Source organism: Macrobrachium rosenbergii, chromosome 23 (genome assembly GCF_040412425.1).
Source record: "Macrobrachium rosenbergii isolate ZJJX-2024 chromosome 23, ASM4041242v1, whole genome shotgun sequence".
NCBI lineage: Eukaryota > Metazoa > Arthropoda > Malacostraca > Decapoda > Palaemonidae > Macrobrachium > Macrobrachium rosenbergii.
In genome coordinates this window covers 12,147,407-12,168,552 of record NC_089763.1, presented here as the reverse complement: position 1 = coordinate 12,168,552, position 21,146 = coordinate 12,147,407, and the positions used below count along the sequence as shown (strand labels likewise).

Sequence of the window (21,146 nt, the reverse complement as noted above, 5' to 3'; positions counted from 1 at the left end):
ATACAACTCTTAGTTACATCTCTGATATTACATTAGAATTCATTTTATCAAATGGCGTGACGAACAACCTCATCTCAAGGTCATGTTAAAGTCCTTGTGACAAAGACTTTGCAAATGGACATAAACTTGTAATGATATTTATGTACAGAAATATAAATATAAATTATCCATATCGATTTTACAGTTAAAGCATGAAAACTTATAACTATACTTCAAACATTAAACAAGCATTTTCTGCATACTGGTATCATCTTTGAAAAGTGCAGTAACTTTGCAAATGGGTATCACATCTTGTAAAATACACTAAGTTAATGTGCAGTGGTTTTACCATTTGCATCATATTTATGCATGTACAAAAATAAAAATAATACATTTTTGATACAGATTTACACATGAAAGCATGAAATGCATTTTCATAGAATTTTGCACAAGAAAGCATGAAATGCATTTTCATAGAGATTTTGCACATTAAAACATGAAATGCATTTTCATACAGATTTTACACATAAAAGCATGAAATGCATTTTACATACAGATTTTACACATAAAATAATGAAATGCATTTTCATACAGATTTTACACATAAAAGCATGAAAACTTGTAAATTACTTCAAAAATTAAACACCCACTTCTGCAGGGTTTCTCATGAATTTCTGTGTCTGTGAAAAAATCTTCTCGTATGCCCATTAGTTGGGAGTTCCAGTGATAAAAGTTCATTGTGTGTGTGTTGATTGTAAAGTAACCTAAAACTGAGAGAAAGTATTACTGTATGTATGTATATATATATATATATATATATATATATATATATATATAAAAGGCAATCCTCGGGTTATGACAAAGGTCAGCTTACAACATTCGAGTTATGATGCTTTTCAAATATATTCATCAGAAAATTATTTCCTGGTTTTTCACCATGTTCTATGTCACTGAGATAATTGCTTATGATGCCAACGATCTGGCCAGAAATATGGCTACAATTTGGTAGAATAACAAAAATTTGGGGGTTTTTTGATGAAAAACTCAATAAAAATGCACTTTACATTGTTTTCAATACACCCAAATTATTAAAAGTAAGGTTTCTTTCGGATTTTTTATGATTTTCAATTATTTTCAGTATTCTTGATTTTGGAATGGAATGGAACCATAATGTAAAAATGGTACTGCCTGTACAGTACATATATATATATATATATATATATATATATATATATATATATATTATATAATTATATATATATATATAAACAATGAAACCCCACATTAATGACTAATAGGGGAGGAAGGTCGCCTGTTAAAACAGTTTGTCCGTTAAAGTGAAGCAGTGTTTTTTTGTGTCCTAAGTGATGTTTATCGGTAGGCTAGCCTCAGCCTCAGTGCGATAACCACTGACATAAAAGAAAAGATTCACATTATGAAATAAACTGATAATAAAGTAATACAACCATTTTTACCTTACATATTATTGGCATATCTTCATAACAAATAGCCTATTCAAGGAAAAATTCCATATCAATGAAATCAACTTTAATCTATGCAAGCCCAGCTGAGAAAATGTAAACATCGAGTTACGGTTGCATTCACAGCAACCTTTATCTTTTGGTAACCTTTCCGAAATTTTAATGGTAGTGTAATTATGGTAGTAATAACATTTAGGATAACATAATAATTTTTCATTAAAAATTCAGAATCATTCTAGTGGTAAATAACTGTTTAGAACAATTCAGTCATATAAACGATAATTATGTATGATGTTATCATACATTATCGTATTGTTAGGGGTTGTTTGTACTTGTCAATGAAACATAAACAAAACAATGTTTCCCTTTTACGTGACGTGTACAGAAAAAATATGATATAGAATAGGCTTTATTTAATTTATTTTGAATTTTTAAGGATACAGTAAGCAAAACAGCATCTGTAATAACATCATCTTTACCTAACCAATATTTTATAAGACACCTGTTGTTGCAAAAGCTAGCCTATACACAGATGGTTTTGTAATTTAGCATTTTTGTTACATTACAGATATGAGATAAATTTACGATAATTTGCCTTATTTTTTACCTCGTCTTATCTAAAGGTCGTCTTATACACAGAAATATATGGTAAGTTCCAATTTTGTACCAATGCTGAAGTTAGTGCACTAGTAAATGTAAACAACAGCAGCCACTACCCTTGGCTGGATTTTGTCTGTTAAATCCGATGTTTGTTGGTTCTGGGTCTGTTAAAGAGAGGTTTTACTGTATATATAGTATATATATATATATATATATATATATATATATCAATATATATATATATATATATGATATATATATGTATATATATATATATATGTATAATAGCCCCGAAGAATATATTATATTATATATATATATATATATATATATATGTATATATATATATATATATATATATATGAATATATATATATATATATATATATATATATATATATATACAGTAAACCCCATTATTCAAGTTCTCATGGTTATTGGACTCACGCGTTTTCGTGAGTTTCTCTGTGGAACATATCTAGCCATCAAAAAGTGGAAAATTGACCATTCGCGGTATTTTTCACTGAGAAATATTCACTAATTACTGTATTTTCATATAATTTTCATGAATAAATGCACTTTTTGTGATAAAACCATTAACATATTCAGGTATAAGCATTTTTACGGTTTTTCTTGGTTTAAGCTATCAAAATGGGCAGTTCTAAGTGTTTTTGAGGGTTTTAAGCATTATATGATTTGACCTATTAACGCGGGGGTTGTGTATACGCATCCCCACAAATCTGAGGGTTCACTGTGTGTGTATATATATATATATATATATATATATATATATGTAACAAGGACAGAATTAACACTTTTTTGAAAGTGTATAACGTGCTCAACGATCTTTCTTCAGGAAAAAGGCGTATGAAGGTTCGCTCACGATAACACCCATCTTTTTTCTCCCTCTCTCTCTCTCTCTCTCTCTCTCTCTCTCTCTCTCTCTCTCTCTCTCTCACCGTGTATCGCTCTCTCTCTCTCTCTCATCGCTTTCGAAGTTCACCCACCCGAATCTCACTCATTCTCACCAAATCAATTAAATGGACTATTTAAAGAAATGCAATAGTTTCTACAAAAATAGGTTTATTATTCAAATAACCCAACAAGAAATGAATAAAACAAAGCAAAGATTAAAATGCATAATAAATGAAATATCGAGGCAGATAACTAAACTCTAAACTGCAAAACACTTCTGATTAAAGAAGTCTCACTATGGCTAATAGCCTGAAAATATCCAAAATCACACATACTCCCAAATCAATAACTAAAGTCATGTCAACAAAACAGTCTACCACATGTTATTGAACCAGTGAACCAGTCCACATCTGTCCACAGACATCTGTCGGAAGAATTAAACATGATAGAAAACTCCCAAAAATATATGAAATGCAAAACACAATAATGGAAAGTGTAAAATGCATAGCCAAGATATGGCAAACGTAACATGACAAAATAATAATATAAAAGAGGTATGAATATTCATATTAAATCTCCCACACCAGTTCAAAAGTTCATAATGATTAGAAAATCATGGTAAAAATCACAAGTTCAATTTTCTCCCATAAAAACAGAGATTTCAAACTCTACCTTATCTGCCGATTTCAAAGCCTGGATCCTCTCCAAAGCTACGTCTAGACAACTGCAGTTCTATCACGTTAATGAACGATCAAACTCACTTTTAGGGCAGATTTTGGCATAATCTAGATCAAATTAACGCACGTACTCACGAATATACATAACACTTCGGAATCATCACCTGAGGTTCTCACAAGATAGCTGAGGAATCAAACTATTTGCTGAACACAAAGATTTTACAACTGAAGTCTCTGACCTCAGTTCCATCTGACTCCAAAATTCTTTCATCACATCTTAAAGCATTGAAGCTATGAAATGCATATATGTGTCCTTTAAAATTGTAGCAGCCATATTTTCTGAAATAGAGCTCGGCCACCCCATAAGAGCGTCTCGCTCTCCTTAACGGCAAACTAAAACAAAAGCATATGTATAAAACATAACAAAATAGAGCTATGCTCAATAGCAATGTCTACTGCACTGCAGCTTTAAAGACTGCTCTCATGACGCACTTCCAAAGTCACTGGGGTTGTGTTGTTAGAGCCTTTACATGTAATCTTACAAACACGAATAAGCTTTACTACCCCCACAACAAGAATTATCAGTAAAATAGCTATTAAGACAATTAAAATTGTCGGCATAATATATTCCTGATACTCGAACATCACGGAATCGTCAATGTCTTCCAACGGTGGAACCGTCATTGGCACCTTGGTTGTAGGTACCGCCACTACCAAATGCTCGTTATGCGTATGACGTATAATTATCTTCTCGGAACTGTTGAATACAGCACGGCTAAATACGAGAAATTCCGTAGACATCATTCTGCATGCAGCATCAAACAGCTTGGACTCTTGAAGAACGAATGTCGTCGACTTGTTGCTCTGGCACATCATTGTAACTGCACTCTTTGCAAAAACACAGCAGGAAGAGTACTGGTGGACTCGATGTGGTAATCTCGCAGGAACTGTCTAAAGTCACATTCTGTCGGAGTCTGTCCATGAACTAATGATAATTCACAACCACCCACAGACACAACTCGCAACTGGAAAATACTACTGTCACACACACACTTCTCTCTAACTAAAGTACAACTTGTCTTATAATCAACTCTCGAACCTTGATATTGATCTCCCAAAATGAACCTGGTCTCTAATCTATCCCATGTCACTACTGAGTCTCCCAAAAACACTCGAAAAAGGTCTAATAACAAAAGTTTCATGTTACTGAACCAAACAAAACTACTAATGCAAAAGTCAAACACTCACAATGTGAACTAATTCCAAGTGTGTATCTCAGAATAATCACAGTCAACTCACTATTAAACACAATAACTCTCTGGAACTCACTCATAAAAAAATTCTATCAACAGAAAAAAAAATACTCGAGAATCCTATCCAAACTCTAAAAGGTATCATATCTCGTAAAATACATGAAAGTTCTACTCCGGTTAGCAAATATTTCGCAACACCTGACTAACTCTCAACAAAATAGCAATTGACGTAATGGCAATCGCTCCCACGATCTTAACAACTACAACCACTCACAATACAGCTCCCTTCATTTAAAAAAAGAAACTGGAAAAAAATCCAAATACTCAAATACGATCTCCCAACCCGAAAAAAGATCAGACTTGTTCGGTCCGATATACTAAGTACCTCCCAAAAAAAATATCCTAAACAACACACATATTGCGTCAGATGATGAAACACATCATAACACAATAACACACTAACACACGGGTCAAATCTCGTATGAAATTAGCCCATGTCTCAATTCCTAAAATCATTCGAAAACAAATGATTAAGAACTTCAACATCCAAAATGAACAAGAGACAAAAAAAAAATAAATATCATATATATACAAATACAAACATTTATCCTCTAACTATATACAAACGTTCCATTATGACTATATACAAATGTTCCATTACATCCCAACTTTCTTTAACTTCGAAATATGGGTCAATTTCGTCACTCCAGTATTTACATCTTTAACTACAAATCTATTTCCTCTTTTGATCTCTACAATCTCAAAAGGTCCGTGGAACTTCGGACTTAATTTATAATTCAGATCATTCCGAACATTCACTTTAACAAACACTCTATCACCCATCGAAAAAACTACTCCCCTCGATTTCGCGTTACTTTTCTCTACCATTGCACGCGAACTAAGTTCAAGTTCTTTACTGATACGTGCAAATCTTTCTCTCGCTGTATTTATCAATGAAGTGACCGTAACATCACCCTGAACTTGCTCTGGTAACAAATCAAAAGGTCCTTTCAACTTGTATCCATACAAAGCTTCTGCTGGGGATATCTTAATTGTGTCATTCATCATAGTATTGATACTATATCGCTCTTCATCCAAAGATCTGTCCCAATGTGTATCGGAACCTCCCACCGTCATGCGCAAAGCTTCGATTACTTTCCGATTCGCCCTCTCACATAACCCATTTGCTTCAGGTCTATACGGGATTATAGATACTTTCTTTATCCCCAACAAATTAGCAAGACCGTCTAAAGTCTTATTAATAAACTCCCTACCATTGTCTGTGATCAGACATTCAGGAACACCATATCGACAAATTATCCCCTTAAAAAACGCTATAGCAACTTCCTCAGCTGATTTGTATTTCAGTGGGAAAATCTCGACAAAGCGAGTCAACTCATCAACAACTACTAATAAATGTCTATAACCATAAGCGGACTCTGAGAAGTTACCCAGAATATCCATATGCACTCTCTGAAACGGCCTATGTGGTATGGGATATGAACCAAAGCAAACGACACGACACTGTCGTCGCTGGCTTATTCGCATTGCAAATAGCGCACTTCTTCTTCAAAGGCTTCTACTGCGGGAAAACATATTTTTCCAAAAAAACTTTGACCTGACGTTTTCATACGTCTTGTCCACACCAAATGAGGAGAACCAAATTTACAATGTACAATGTCTAGAACTTGTGGTACTAGACTCTCTGGCACGATGATTTGTGTAATCTCACCCATGCTTCGAGTACTTCATAAGTTATACTTAACTTTTCTCACCAATAAATTATTCTCCAACTCTAGACCAGAAAAAGGCAACTTATACCCTTTCTTCGGTGAAACTCCCTTAAGAAATGCCTTAGCATCTGACAACAATTTATCTTCATCTTGCTTTTGTTCCAGCAAGCCTATGTCCCAAGTGACATTTTCACCCGTAATATAACACACTGCGTTACTCTCACTATCACGAATAACAATCTCTCCCGAGACTGCCGACTCACTATTTCTCCCCGAAGTATGCACTGTAGGAACGTGTATGTCCTCTACATGCGATCTCTCAGAACTACTAATATCAGAGACATTAGACAACAAATATTTACTCTCTTCTCCCACACAGGATTCGGTGTGTATTTCCTCATCCTCGACCGGAAAATATCTGCTCAATGCATCTGCAACTACATTATGCTTACCTTCAATGTATTTGAGGTTTGCATCAAAATCTCTCAATGTTAGGAACCAACGTGCTCTCTTGGGCGACAAATTTGGCTTATTAAAAGCTCTAACAACGGTTGATGATCTGTAAAAATCTCAACTTTATTTCCCAACAACAACATCTTAAAATGAACAAGGCTAGAGACGACTGCGAAAGCCTCCTTGTCCTAACTGACATCAGCCTTTCGTTACTACCACGCGTTTTGAACTTTCTGCTATAAAAAGCAATTGGGTGTAATTTCCCCTCAAATTTCTGCATCAAACACGCACCTATACCTTCCTGACTCGTGTCAGTCACTAAGGTGAATGGTTGACTAAAATCTGGAAACTTCAAAACTGGTGGGTTCACCAAAGCGTTCTTAAGCTTCTCAAAAGCTAATTGTTGACTATCACCCCAAACAAACTTAACGTCTTCTCGTAACAAATCTGTCAATGGAGACGCTATTGTAGAAAAATTCGCATAAAATGAAAGAAACCCGACATACCTAGGAACGAACGAATCTGTTTCCTGGTTTTGGGAACTGGAAAATTCACAATGGCTTTAACTTTCTCATCATTCACTCTAACTCCCTCTTTAGAGATAACATGTCCTAAATAGACAATTTTCTCTTCAGAAACTCACATTTGGCCAATTTGACTTTTAACCCAACGAACCGTAATCGCTTAAGGACTTCTTTTAACACCTTTAGATGTTCTTCAATTGTATCTGTGCATATGAGAATGTCATCCATGTACACAAACACCGACTTTCCTAACAAGCCATGAAGTACTGTGTTAACCAGTCTAGTAAATGTTATTGGGGACCCTTGTAATCCAAAAGGCATCCTATTAAACTCGTAATGTCCCTTTGGTACCGAAAATGCTGTATATTTCGGCTACTCTCACAAAGGGAACTTGTAAAAACCCTTGCATTAGATCTATAGATGAATATATATTCTTGCCACCGATCTCAACAAACAAATCAGGCAAACAAGCTACCGGATATCTATCTGGGCATGTTTTTCATTCAATTTACGAAAATCTACACAAACTCTGATACTACCGTCTTTCTTAGGAACTGCAAGCAAAGGAAAATTAAACGGAGAATTGGACGGTCTAATAATGCCTTCCGACTCCCACCTCTGAACTTCTTTTTCTACTTCTTCTCTGATCTTAAAAGGAATTCGATATGCTGGAATATATATGGGATTTGTACCCTTTTCTAGGCGGATTGAATGTTCTAAAACATCTGTAACTCCTAATTTATCACCCTTCAAAGCAATGATATCTAGATATTCTTTCAACACTTTCTCTACTTTATCTGAATACTCAGGATAATCAACTTTAGCCATATGTTCATGTAGAACCTGACTTCGGAACTGTTGCTCCTCGTTAGGAAACATATTCCCGTCTCCACAAAAACTCACTAATTTATGCTCTTCATTAAACTCTTCAAAATCAATTACATAAGTACCCTTGTGATATTTTTACTGAGTCTTGATAGCTAACTAATTCTACTGAAGTCACGCCTGCGACTGAAATTTCATTCACTGACATGGTACTCACAACGTCTTTGAATTTCTCGGTTCCCTCAACAACGCACACTTGAGAAGGAAATTCTTCTCTTTCAGCGACACTTTAACTAATGTAGGAACTCGCGGTTGCAATTCAATATCTTCCAACAAAAATCCTTTGAAAGATCTTTGCGGAATATCTTCACTCTCTAATGAATGTGTTACACATGTCTCAGACTGTGTCTTAGGTTTCTCACAAGTTTTTTTTCCTGTGTATATATGGAACAAAACAACCTGACTCACCTATTGTAATCCCCTGAACTCCCGTAAGAATGTTGATGTTATGTCGCATACAAGAAGGGTGTCCTAGCAAAACCATTTCACCTAAGGCTAATCCTTCTATGACCAAAAATGATTCTACTATTGTCTTTCCACTGATACAAAGCGTAAGAAATGACGAACCTAAAATATTCAGTTTCCTCGCTTGTACATCACACACTGTCTCACTAGAAGGGACTAATTTGCACTCTGGAAACCTCGAGTGAAAAAGGTCAGCATTTACTAAGTTAACTGAGCTACCAGAATCAATGAAAATAAAAATTTCATTGCCATTAGAGAATCCACGTACAATCGGCCTAGGTTCTAGTGACTCTAAGACCTGATTAGTCATTATCCTGTGTCCGTTTTCGAACTTATCTTGTGAAAATTCTGCTGTTCCTTTGTGTATCTAGAACTTGCATCATGTGGAATTCTCCTGTCATATCTAGAAAAACCTCCCGTGACTTCCCTGAATAATCTCTATTCTTTGTGGCTGGGCAAAATCTCCATCCATGATCTGAAGATTTGCAAACTGAACAATATCTCACTCTGCAATTTGATTTACTATGGCCTATTTTATCACAATTAAAACAACGTATCGTTGTGACTGATCTCTCTGGAATTTTCTTCGATTCTACTCGTGCACATGTCTTCGCTGTTGCATCATTTCCTGAATGCGGCGACTATCATTATTCTGTGGTTTGGAAACCGCAGCTGACATCTTTGCACCTCCTGTACAAAACTACTGTCCAGTGTCGGGCATTTTGCTAGATTTTTGTTAATCTGTGCAAACAAAAGGATTCATCTGTATCCTGATCAATTCTCTTATCAAAACTATCTACAATTACATCTGGGACCGACGTTAAAAGGCAAGCAAAGTGTAACAATCTTTCAAAATTATCTAAGGAGATATTATTTCCAGTTACCCATGGAGAACCTATTATAGATTTCTTTAACTCAACTACTGCATCAAATAAATTCGCACTGTATGTGACTAGTGAATCATTGCCTTTCTTTATTTTGAGAAACTCTCGCAAATTCGAACTGTGCATTCACGTTGAACTCCGCCATAAGTAGCTCGTAGAAATTTCTGCAGTTCATTCCAAGTTTTACACCTTCTGAACCCGAAACTGCGTGCTCGTTTCCCAATATCTCCTTTATCTAAATCCAGAAATGATTTAGCCTCTGTTAAAGCTTCAGCGCCATTCGTAATTTTCTTGGAATTCAGATAATTGTTCACTGACTCAATGAAAGTTTCTATATTTTGGGTTGGCTTCCGTCAACTAACCCTTTAAAATTACTAATTCCCGCACTAACGCTCGTCACTTTATGCACCACAATTGATTGGGATGTGCTTGCTGCATCGTCCGGCATTTTGTGAGTAATCACATGCCCTGAGCGTAACAACATAAAAAAAAAGAAACCAACAAGAACACTAGAGAAAGGTAAAAGTTACCCCTCTAAAGAAGAATAGAAAACGGCGTTCTGCGCAACTTACGAGAATGGGGTACTTACCAATTTTGAAACAGAAAACGAAGTACCTATCTCTCAACTTCTAACCTGTGACGTCACCCACTCGACAGCGAAGCAAAAAAAAAAACCAGCGATTCTTGTTGAATCATCATTTGCGTAATTAACTCACAATCGCCACTATTCACACTTATTTGGGTATTTTGTTAACCCCAAAATTGCTCTAGAGATCATCCAGATCTATTTCACAACTCCCCACTCCCAGTACTCGAATAGAAACGGAAAAAAAAGATTCCCCATATTTCACACGTAATCACGACCTACTCAGAAATTCGCTATCTTAAGACTGAGTGGTAACCACTCAGGTGAAGCTCACGCCTATGCCTTGGGTATCAACGTTATCAATTAGCCTATTAGTAATCTCCCTCTTTCGCCACTATTTAAAGACATTAAAATCAAAGGACACCCGCTGCCACCATTTAATTCTGAGACACCGCTGCCAGCATTTAAATATATGAAATGCAAAAACACAATAATGGAAAGTGTAAAATGCATAGCCAAGATATGGCAAACGTAACATAACAAAATAATAATAAAAAGAGGTATGAATATTCATATTAAATCTCCCACACCAGTTCAAAAGTTCATAATGATCAGAAAATCATGGTAAAAATCACAAGTTCAATTTCCTCCCATAAAAACAGAGATTTCAAACTCTACCTTATCTGCCGATTTCAAAGCCTGGACTCAAATCAATTAAATGGACCATTTAAAGAAACAACTGCAGTTTCTACAAATCACGTTTATTATTAATGACCCAACAAGAAATCAAAAACAAACTTTTAGATTAAAAGATTTTGAATTATAATCTAGATCAAACTCTGAACTGTAAAACACTTCTGATTAAAGAACATACATAACATGGCTAATAGCCTGAAAATATCAAACTGACTGCAACAAAAAATTCTTCCATCACATCTTAAAGCACTGAATGTTATGAAATGCATATATGTGTCCTTTAAAATTGTAGCAGCCATATTTTCAGAAATATCGGAATAATATATATATATAGAAAATATAAAATATATATAAATGCAAAATATAATAATGGAAATATAAAATATATAGCCAAGATATATATAAATATAATATGACAAAACAATAATATAAAGACACACAGTTTCATGTAAACTCCCACACCAGTTCAAAATTTAATAATGGCATTATTTTATTTACATAGTCACTTTTATTCATTGTTACCACGGCATTAAACTTATATGCATTTGTTACTTGCAATGTTTCATCTTTTTATGGTTTTTATAGGCCTGGAGAAATCAGGCTTGGCCATAGCACCATACACAATACCTTTACAAATATTGATGTCCTCAGGACTTAAATTATGACTAAATTCTTCTAAACAATAAAATAATTTTGAAATATCAACATAGTCCAGGTTAACGTCAGAAACACCAAAGCTTAATCCGTATCCCAAAGCCTCTGTCATAGCACTATCCACCAGTTTGTCCGATAAATTAACCCTAAAGTTCATGTTGGCATGTTTAGTCCAGTCATTTTTGGCAATAAGGTTCTTCAGCTTGAATTGAAGCTTCCTGTCAAGATGGTTGCAACACTTTCTCAATTTACCATAGCAATAATCCAGCATTATTAACCCTATAAACGCTTACTGGACGTATCATATATCGACTAAAATTGTCTGTTGGGTGCCAAGTGGACATATATATATATCGACTACAAAAAATTTCAACCTGCGGTCAATTTGACTCGACCGAAATGGTTGAAAATATATATATGTATAGCTAAAACTCTTACATTCTAGTAATATTCAATCATGTACCTTCATTTTACAACAAATTGGAAGTCTCTGGCACAATATTTCGATTTATGGTGAATTTTGAAAAAACTTTTTCTTATATATATATATATATAACTCGGCGAAAATTTCAGAAATTCTTTCGTCATTTTGTCGTAATTTTTGCACTGTTCTATATTAGCCGTTGCATAAAGTTTTATATATGAAAATGTGCGCAATTTCATGTAAAATACAATAAAATACAACCCATGGTTGTAGCGTTTATCAGTTTGGAAATATTTTCATATAAACAACAATAACTGCCAAAATTTCAAGCTCCGGTCAACTTTGACTCGACCGAAATGGTCAAAAAACGCAATTGTAGCTAAAACTCTTACATTCTAGTAATAGTCAATCATTTACCTTCATTTTGCAACCAATTGCTAAGTTTTAGCACAATATTTCGATTTATGGTGAATTTTTTAAAAAACTTTTACCCTTAAAAACGAATACAGAAATTCTTTTCATCACATTGTCGTAATGTTTGCATAATAGCGTTTTATATTAGTCGTTACATAAAGTTTTATATATGGAAATGTGCGCAATTTCATGTAGAATACAACAGAAAATAACTCATGGTTGTAGCTTTTTATCAGTTTGAAAATATTTTCATATAAATCACGATAACTGCCAAAATTTCAACCTTCGGTCAACTTTAAAATTCGATCGAAAATGGTCAAAAAACGCAATTATAAGCTAAAACTCTTACATTCTAGTAATATTCAATCATGTACCTTCATTTTTGCAACAAACTGGAAGTCTCTAGCACAATATTTCGATTTATGGTGAATTTCTGAAAATAAAAACTTTTTCCATTCGATTTTACACCGGTAACTTTCGAAAAACCGAACATCTCAGAAATTCTTTTGTCACGTTGTTGTAATGTTTGCATCGTTTTACATTAGTCGTTACATAAAGTTTTATATATGAAAATGTGCGCAATGTCATGTACAATACAACAGAAAATAACTCATGGTTGTAGCTTTATCAGTTTTGAAATATTTTCATATAAATCACGATAAATAGAAAAAATTACTTTCGGTCAACTTTAATTTTATCAAATGGTCGACTGAAAACTGCAATCAAGGTTGTAAGCTAAAACACTTACAGTCTAGTAATATTCAATCAATTAGCTTCATTTTCAACAAACGGGAAGTCTCTAGCACAATATTTTGATTTATGGTGAATTTAAAAAAACATTTTTTACGTCCCACTGTTACATTAATTCATGTATCATTTTGTGATAATATTTTCTCTGTGTTGCTTTGATCGTTTTACAATTTGTTATATACCAAAATCATTGCAATTTAGTGTACAATACAAAGAAAAACAAAATAACCCGTTAGCTTTTTATGTTTTGCTCAAAAATATTTGTATAAAATTATATATGAAAAATTTTTTTTGAAAGCTGTCATATATTTCAATATTTATATATGATAATGATATTTTTTTCATTTCTGATGGTTGCATACTAAACTTCAGGCAATGACAAAAAAAGGTGCAAAAATTAACTCTTAATCTTAAAAACTAAAGCGTGCATGATTTTTTGAAAAAAACTTTTTTCACCCACGCTGCAGGGTTTCGAGCTAACTCACGAGCCGCGGCATTCATACGGAGGCGTTTTTGTAAATAGAGGCTGGGCGTTTAAGGGTTAAATGATAACGCAAACTTACATCGTGAAACTGAGGTCTGATCCTATACAGACAGTGAACTCTCATTTTAGTAAACAAATTAAATCCATTTTAAAGGGCTCTGACCATTTAATTAAACAGTTTACATCTCAGTGGTCCTCCCTATCATATCTCTATGGTTTAGTCAAGACGCAAAATCAATTACCCTATTAGACCAATCATTAGTTCAACAGGCTCAGTTTCGTATAATTTATCTAAATGGCTTGTAAAAATTCTTACACCTTTGGTAGGAAACATTTCTAAAACAAATGTAAAAATCAATATCGACTTTATAAACAAATTAAATACTTTGAATTTGAATTCTGATTTTACTATGTTTAGTTTTGATGTCGTCTCTTTATTTACAAAAGTGTCTGTAGATGATTTACTTGAATTTTTGGAGGAAGAATTAGAAAGTTACAATATTCCTTTAACTGTAGCAAACCTCACTAATCTTACACAATGAAGCATCAAAGGTAGTAAATTTTGTTTTAATGGTGAATATTTCGTACAAAAGTTCGGCATGGATATGGGTAATCCCTTATCTCCTGACCTTAGCATTATTTACAGGGAATTTTTTGAGAGAAAATTCTTACCAAGAATTTTGCCCCAAAATTTATATGGTTTAGGTATGTGGATGATGTTTTCTGTCTTTGGCTGGTTCACAAAAATCTCCAGGAATTTTTGACTAAGCTAAATAATTTAGTCCCTTCTATAAAATTTAATCTGAATTTTCTTGATGTAACTGTCCACAGACATGACAGAAATTTCATCTTTTCAGTCTTTGGAAAATCAACTAACACTGCTTCTTTTGTTCATTATTATTTCAATCATCATCAAAATGTTAAAGCTCTGTCTTTTCTGGGATGTTCTTAAGGACACTGTGCATGTGTAGCCTGCAGTTCATTGATGCTGAGACTAAAACTATTTGATATTGCCTTGAAACTTGAATACCCAAGGGCTTTTGTAGATGCAGGATGGCAAAGAGCCAGGAAAACATTTTATTTAACTAATAACAAACATGAATTTAGTAAGCATAATATTCTCAAATTACCATATGATGAAAGGTTTTTAGAAATTCCTAGAATTTTAAAGGTTTTCAACACAAATGTTGTTTTCAGTAATTTTGATGTTAAGAGTTTAGTAATAAAAAGTTCTCCTAAAGAAGTTTCTGGCTGCATCAATGAAATTCCTTGTAAAAAGTGTGATAAGATATATCAGGGACAAACTGGAAAACCACTTTCACAACAAATCAAACAACACCAATATTCTGTGAAAGCTGGCCAAATATCGAATGCATTGTTCGTACATATGAAAGATTTACATCATCCTATTAACTGGAGTGAAGTAAGATCCTTAGTCCCGTGTAATGACACAGTTAAAAGGAATATCATTGAATCTTGTTGTATCAAGTCTAAATTTAAGTCTTGGTTTCTTTAAACTCGATGCCTTCATACTTGAAAAGTTGTTGATAATTATAAACAACAAAATTAGTATTCAGTTTTGTAGTTTTGTATGTTTTGGATTTTGTATGGCTACGCTTCCGTATCATTTAACATGATTTCTTTCTCATTTTTGGGCAAATTACTTGGAACAGTGTATATACAGCCGTTAGCAATTTTCTTTTTAGCAACTAGTGTACAGTGGACCCGCCGTATTCACGGGGGTTAGGTACCACAATGCACCCGGCGAATACCAAAAATGTGACATATTGGAACCCCTCGAAAAATGCTTAAAACTGTATTTTAATAGCTGGAACACCAAATACCACTCTAAAAATACTTAAAACTGCCTATTTTTATGTTATTTTTATGACTAAAAACTTTTATGATAAAAACTGTATTTAGTCACAAAAATAACATGAAAATACAGTAATCAGTGAATATTTTTCTACGAACACATCGGCCAATTACCAAATTTTCCACGATTTATTGAAAAAATGTGTCAAAGAAAAATCTCCAAATAACTGCATCTGTGATTGCTGAACCGCGAATAAGCGGGGGGATCCACTGTATTTACGTTCGTAATTCATGACTAGGAATGCATAAATTCCCATCAGGAATTTAATTCTTGTGGTGATAGTGAAGATATATTCTCACCAATAGATCTGTCTGCATGCCAGTCAAAATGTTTGGACAGCATTCCAGACAAGGACACTTGGTTAGGTAAGTTGCATGTTAGTATTTCTGAGTTAGAGCTCTTTGCCTTGCATGTGCAGGAACATTTGCATGGTATTAGACTTGCTAGGGAATGCTAGGCTAGCTAATTGTTTTGTGAAAGCTTAGACACATTTTCAAAGCTGTAGGAAGTGTTAGAGTCAGAATTTGTTAGGAGTACGGCAATTTACCGCGTTGGTAACTCCCCTGATGAAGGTTTCCAGCCTTCACCTTACTTGTAGCTCCACTCCCGACAAGTACCTTCATACCTCAAACTGCCCTTCTTTCCAGGAAATTAAAAGATCGTATTTTCAAAGTTCCTTGTCTCTTAGTTATTGTATGTTTTTTAAAAGTGCAATTAACTTCTAAATATGTTTGTGCGTCATTCACTCACAAAAGATTCATGTATTTCATTCTGGCTTTCCTAAATAGAGGAGAGATAGTTTGTGTGTTTGTACGTATGTTTGTGGGTATCAGTTGTCCACTGAGTCATGCAGCTCTCTAGCGATCTTGAACTGTCAAGTTAGTCAGCCATTTTGTGGCGTGTCAACTGTCTTGCTAAGTAACCAATTGGTTCTTAGCCACGTAAAATAAGTCTAATCCTTTGGGCCAGCCCTAGGAGAGCTGTTAATCAGCTCAGTGGTCTGGTAAAACTAAGGTATACTTACTTTTTAGTGAGGGACTTGTAACTCATTCAAATCAAGTGTTGTTCATATCACTTTATTTTAAAAGACTTTTATCATTGTCACAGCAAAGGAAATCTCTTTTACCTGTCTTTTAACTATTAACTTGCAGCAAAGGAAATCTCTTTTACCTATCTTTTACCTATTAACTTGCAAGAGAAATACCAGAGGCTTTTATTAGCACTTATTTGTTTTCTCTAACTTAGATCAGAGCGTTCCCTTTACTGTGAAGAAAGCAATGATTTAATTTTCAATCCGACTTGAGACCATGAACGGTCTTTTAATTAATTCCCACGCTACGCTTAACCTAATTCTGTTGAGAGAAAGTTTTCATTTTATATAACATTCCCTCCTTACGAACTAATGCATCATGTCTCCTTAGCCAAAGTGTGGGAAGCACGTTTTATTAATTTTGCTATATCATTGGCCCCAGTGCAAGCTCTCCATGTAGTTTTAACTGGGTATCATACTTATATATTTAAAGTACACAGGAGAATATTTTATCACTGATAATGTTATATTTCATTTAACTACTTAATTTTCCAATTCATTCCAATATTTAGTTACTTGCCCCAAGTTTACATCTACGTTTCATATGCTCTGATGGTATGCCAGTGGTAATTGTGCCCAAAATGAAATCTGTTTAACCTTATTTCAGTTGACTCTGATAAATAATGCACCATAGTAATTCTGTCAAGTATTGGAAAGTACTTTAATGTTACTGATCTCTAGTTTGATCCCAACAAATTGTCATTTCATCATAATGTTACAAAATGTTTTTACGATGTTTGCCTATCACGTGTGAAGCACATGCGTTTGATATTCATGTTTTCACATTTACTTGAATTTATTTTTTTAAGTTTATTCTGAGAATGGTAATTAACTCATAGTTTTTTCATAAGAAATATACTGTTGTAATATTCTACCCTTTTTCTTGTATAAATTCGTCAAAACTATTGACAAACTTTTTCACTGCCTTTCTTGTTACCCGAACATTGTGCAAACTGATCTTCTTTTGAACCTTCTAACCATCCAGTACTTGCAATAAATTCCTGTTGAGTCATCACCTGCACATTCCTTAAGGGTCTGAAAAGGACTTCTAGCCTTTGCCTGGATGGTATTAAGGCTTAATGGTGTTTGTTTTTAATTTGGTCTTTTATCCACACCATTGATAACCGTCCCATTTCACGGACTGGCCCTTGTCTTTGCTTCGTAATTACAGTAGAGTTCACTGAAGCAAATATTTAAACAGCTTCACGTATTCACTCTCAATCTTAAGAAATGTCGACTGTTGAACGTGGAATTTCTAGGTCATGTGGTATTGTCCTAATTCATTTTCCTCCTTCATACTGGTTAATCACATTCACTTTTAATTCCAAGCTGATATCCTTTCTTGCCTCTTTGTCTGGCTGAATTGTTGACAATGAAAGTATCCTTTTTGTCAACCTAATTACAAACTTTTCAAACAGTATATGAAGCACAAATAACAGCTACTGTTCTCTATGGCATGAGAGAGAGAGAGAGAGAGAGAGAGAGAGAAAAGAGAGAGAGAGAGAGAGAGAGAGAGAGAGATGAAAGCAGAAGTGTTGGTGTTCATGCTTGTTAGGAAGGCCACATATAATCAAACATTTTTTATTATTCACGGCTATAGACTGCAGCTGGTGTACAATCAAATGTTAGTGTGCATCAGAGAACTTTGGTGTAAATATTTCGGATGGATGAATATCAAACTGTTAGCCATTCCTTCCAATCTAACCAAACATTCTTAAATTGTTTAACTGTATGATCATATACCATGATGGATATGCATGTTTGATAGTCCAAGGAAGGAAAACTTGAGAGGCTGAATGATCGCTGGGACAAAACTACTCATAAGCGCTGACAGCTGCACAATGTTTTGTAAATTTTTATAATTTCTTTATAGTTTTTTATTTTTGTAATTTTTTTGCTACTGTCGTAAGTTGCATTTGTCATAAGTCAACATCTATATTTAGTATAAAATGTAAATTACAAAATAAAGGAGTGTGTGTGTTAGTGTACTTAGACACGAACAAGCATACCTCAGTTATCTCTGTCTCTCTCTCTCTCTACCGTAAGTCAGTACTGTACATATCCTTTAACCCACAACAAAAAAAATAAACGCCTACTGGGAAGACATCATACATCGACTAAAATTGTCTGTTGGGTGCCAGAGAGGGCGACCTAAGACTTATTTTTCTACAAAAAATTTCAACCTTCGGTCAACTTTGACTCAACCAGTATAAAATGGTGTAAAAAGGGATTTTGACAAAGGAAAAATCTATTTCTGAGAAGGCCCGTGTCACCCGGTGAAATTCCATACTAACACGAATTTCTAGGTATAAATTCCTAGATATACCAGAGAAAAAGAGCTTTCAGGAATGCTGGGGTTACTACCCCCAGATCGAGCGTCTTCCCTAAGGAAGACGTCGGTATAACCAAGGGTGAGTGAAAGGATCACAACCACAGAGCTACACTCGATAGATATCCCTATGTCAAAACCCCCGGAAGAGAGCGGTGAGCCGTTACAGCTCCCACACACAGGCGCCCGCCAGACCGGCGACACCAGCGCCACCTACTTCATTCCAGGCTAGCACCATCCCCAGGCTTGGCATGTGCAAATAGGGGGGAGCGGAAGCCACTTCTGGGAGGGTCACCGGGTGACACGGGGCCTTCCTCAGAAATAGATTTTTCCTTTGTCAAAATCCCTTTTCTGAGTCCAGCCCCGTGTCAGCCGGTGAAATAGTGATAGAGAATCATGCCAAGACTGCAAACTACGAGGAAACAAGGTAGTCTGAAGAAAAACACAAGCTATGAGAATGGATTTAATGAGGATATCTCTCACATGAAAAAATGAATATTAATACGAAAAGTACAGTAATACGACCTTAAAATTAGAGTAGAAAGTCAATACACCAAACAACATGGCAGGGAAATACATCAAAAATACTTAAGACTATAAGGCAAAATACAGTCAAAAATACTTAAGATTAAGGAGAAAATATGAACTTATAACTAAACATAAGAGAGACATCTACAACATGAGAAAATATATATATGGGGTACATGGAGCAAAATAAAAACAGCCCAGTACCCCTAAGACAATCCAGAATCATAACATGTCAAAATACAGTTCCCAAATATAAAAAAGACAATAACAATATCAATATGAGGAGCAAGGCAGTGAGGCATGATCAACCAGAAGGGCAAGCAGAGAAGTAAATGAGGCAGGCGGGCGGGGGTAGGGGGAGGATAAAGGATAATGGGTAATTAAGGTGGGGAAATGACACTCCCCACAGCCACTGTAGAAAATTTCAGGGCTTGAGTGATTTTAAATAATGGCGTTTAAACACTAGAGGTGATTTCCAACGGTATATTTGGTAAGTTCTGAAAAATCCATATTATGAAAGTAATTAGTGGAAGTAGCTACTGCATGAGAATATCATGAACCTTAGGAACTGAATCCGGGTTAGCTTGTTTAATGAAATACAAAATTTGTTGTCTTATTGCATTTAACGATAGAGTACCACCTTTCTCCCTGATAAAAGAGGACCCGACTTACACTGTGGAGTTCTTAAAAGGTAAGACTTTAAGGTATAGACTGGGCATAAGGACTGGTCCTGTGGAAGGGGCACCACCTTCCAAGGAGACCACCTGTCTTGAGGGTCTTCATTTTTGGCAAAAAATATATGATTAGGAGAAAGGAGGGCTTCTCGGTCGGGAGGAAACTAACAAAATCATCACCTCTAGAGAGAGCCGACAGCTCTGAGATTCTGGCACCTGAAGCCAAGCTAATCAGAAATAAAGTTTTCCTTAACAGATCCAAATAAGTGCATTGAGAGTTGTCAATCTCGGATGCTAACTTAAGTACATCATTGAGGAACCACGTAACAGAATGTGGGCGTGATACGGGTCTCAGGCAGCGCATGCTCTAGGAATAGATGAAAAGTAAGAATCTGTAAGGTCAATTTTAAAACCATTTAAGAATACCTTCTTCAGGGCTGACTTAGCTGTGGTAATAGTGGCAGGGGCAAGGCCTTTTCAAACAATGATCTAAAGAAGGTAACTGCTAGGTTAGTAGTCATGGTTTGGGCTTCAGATGTCTTCAAAAGGAGGCCAATTTCTTGACTGCTGAGTCATATTCTCTGAGAGTAGAATCTTTCTTGTCTGATTCTAAAAACAGAGTGTTAACGGGTCAATGTTTGCTCCCTTTTGAGCTGCGAACTTTATAAAGTCCATAAAACTAGGGCATTCTGAATTCTTGAGGAAGCTGACACAGTTAGTTTGTACTGTTTGGGTCAGTTTGGGATTGGGAATCCGAAGACTCCGCAACCCAAGTTCCTGAAGAAGAGGGAA

General features: G+C 35.0%; 1 protein-coding gene across 3 annotated transcripts in view; it reads right to left on the bottom strand.

Annotated features, from left to right (window-relative positions):
- Positions 1 to 21,146, bottom strand: part of LOC136851274 (gamma-tubulin complex component 6-like) — a 366,897-nt gene that overhangs the window by 215,138 nt on the left and 130,613 nt on the right. The window lies entirely within an intron of this gene.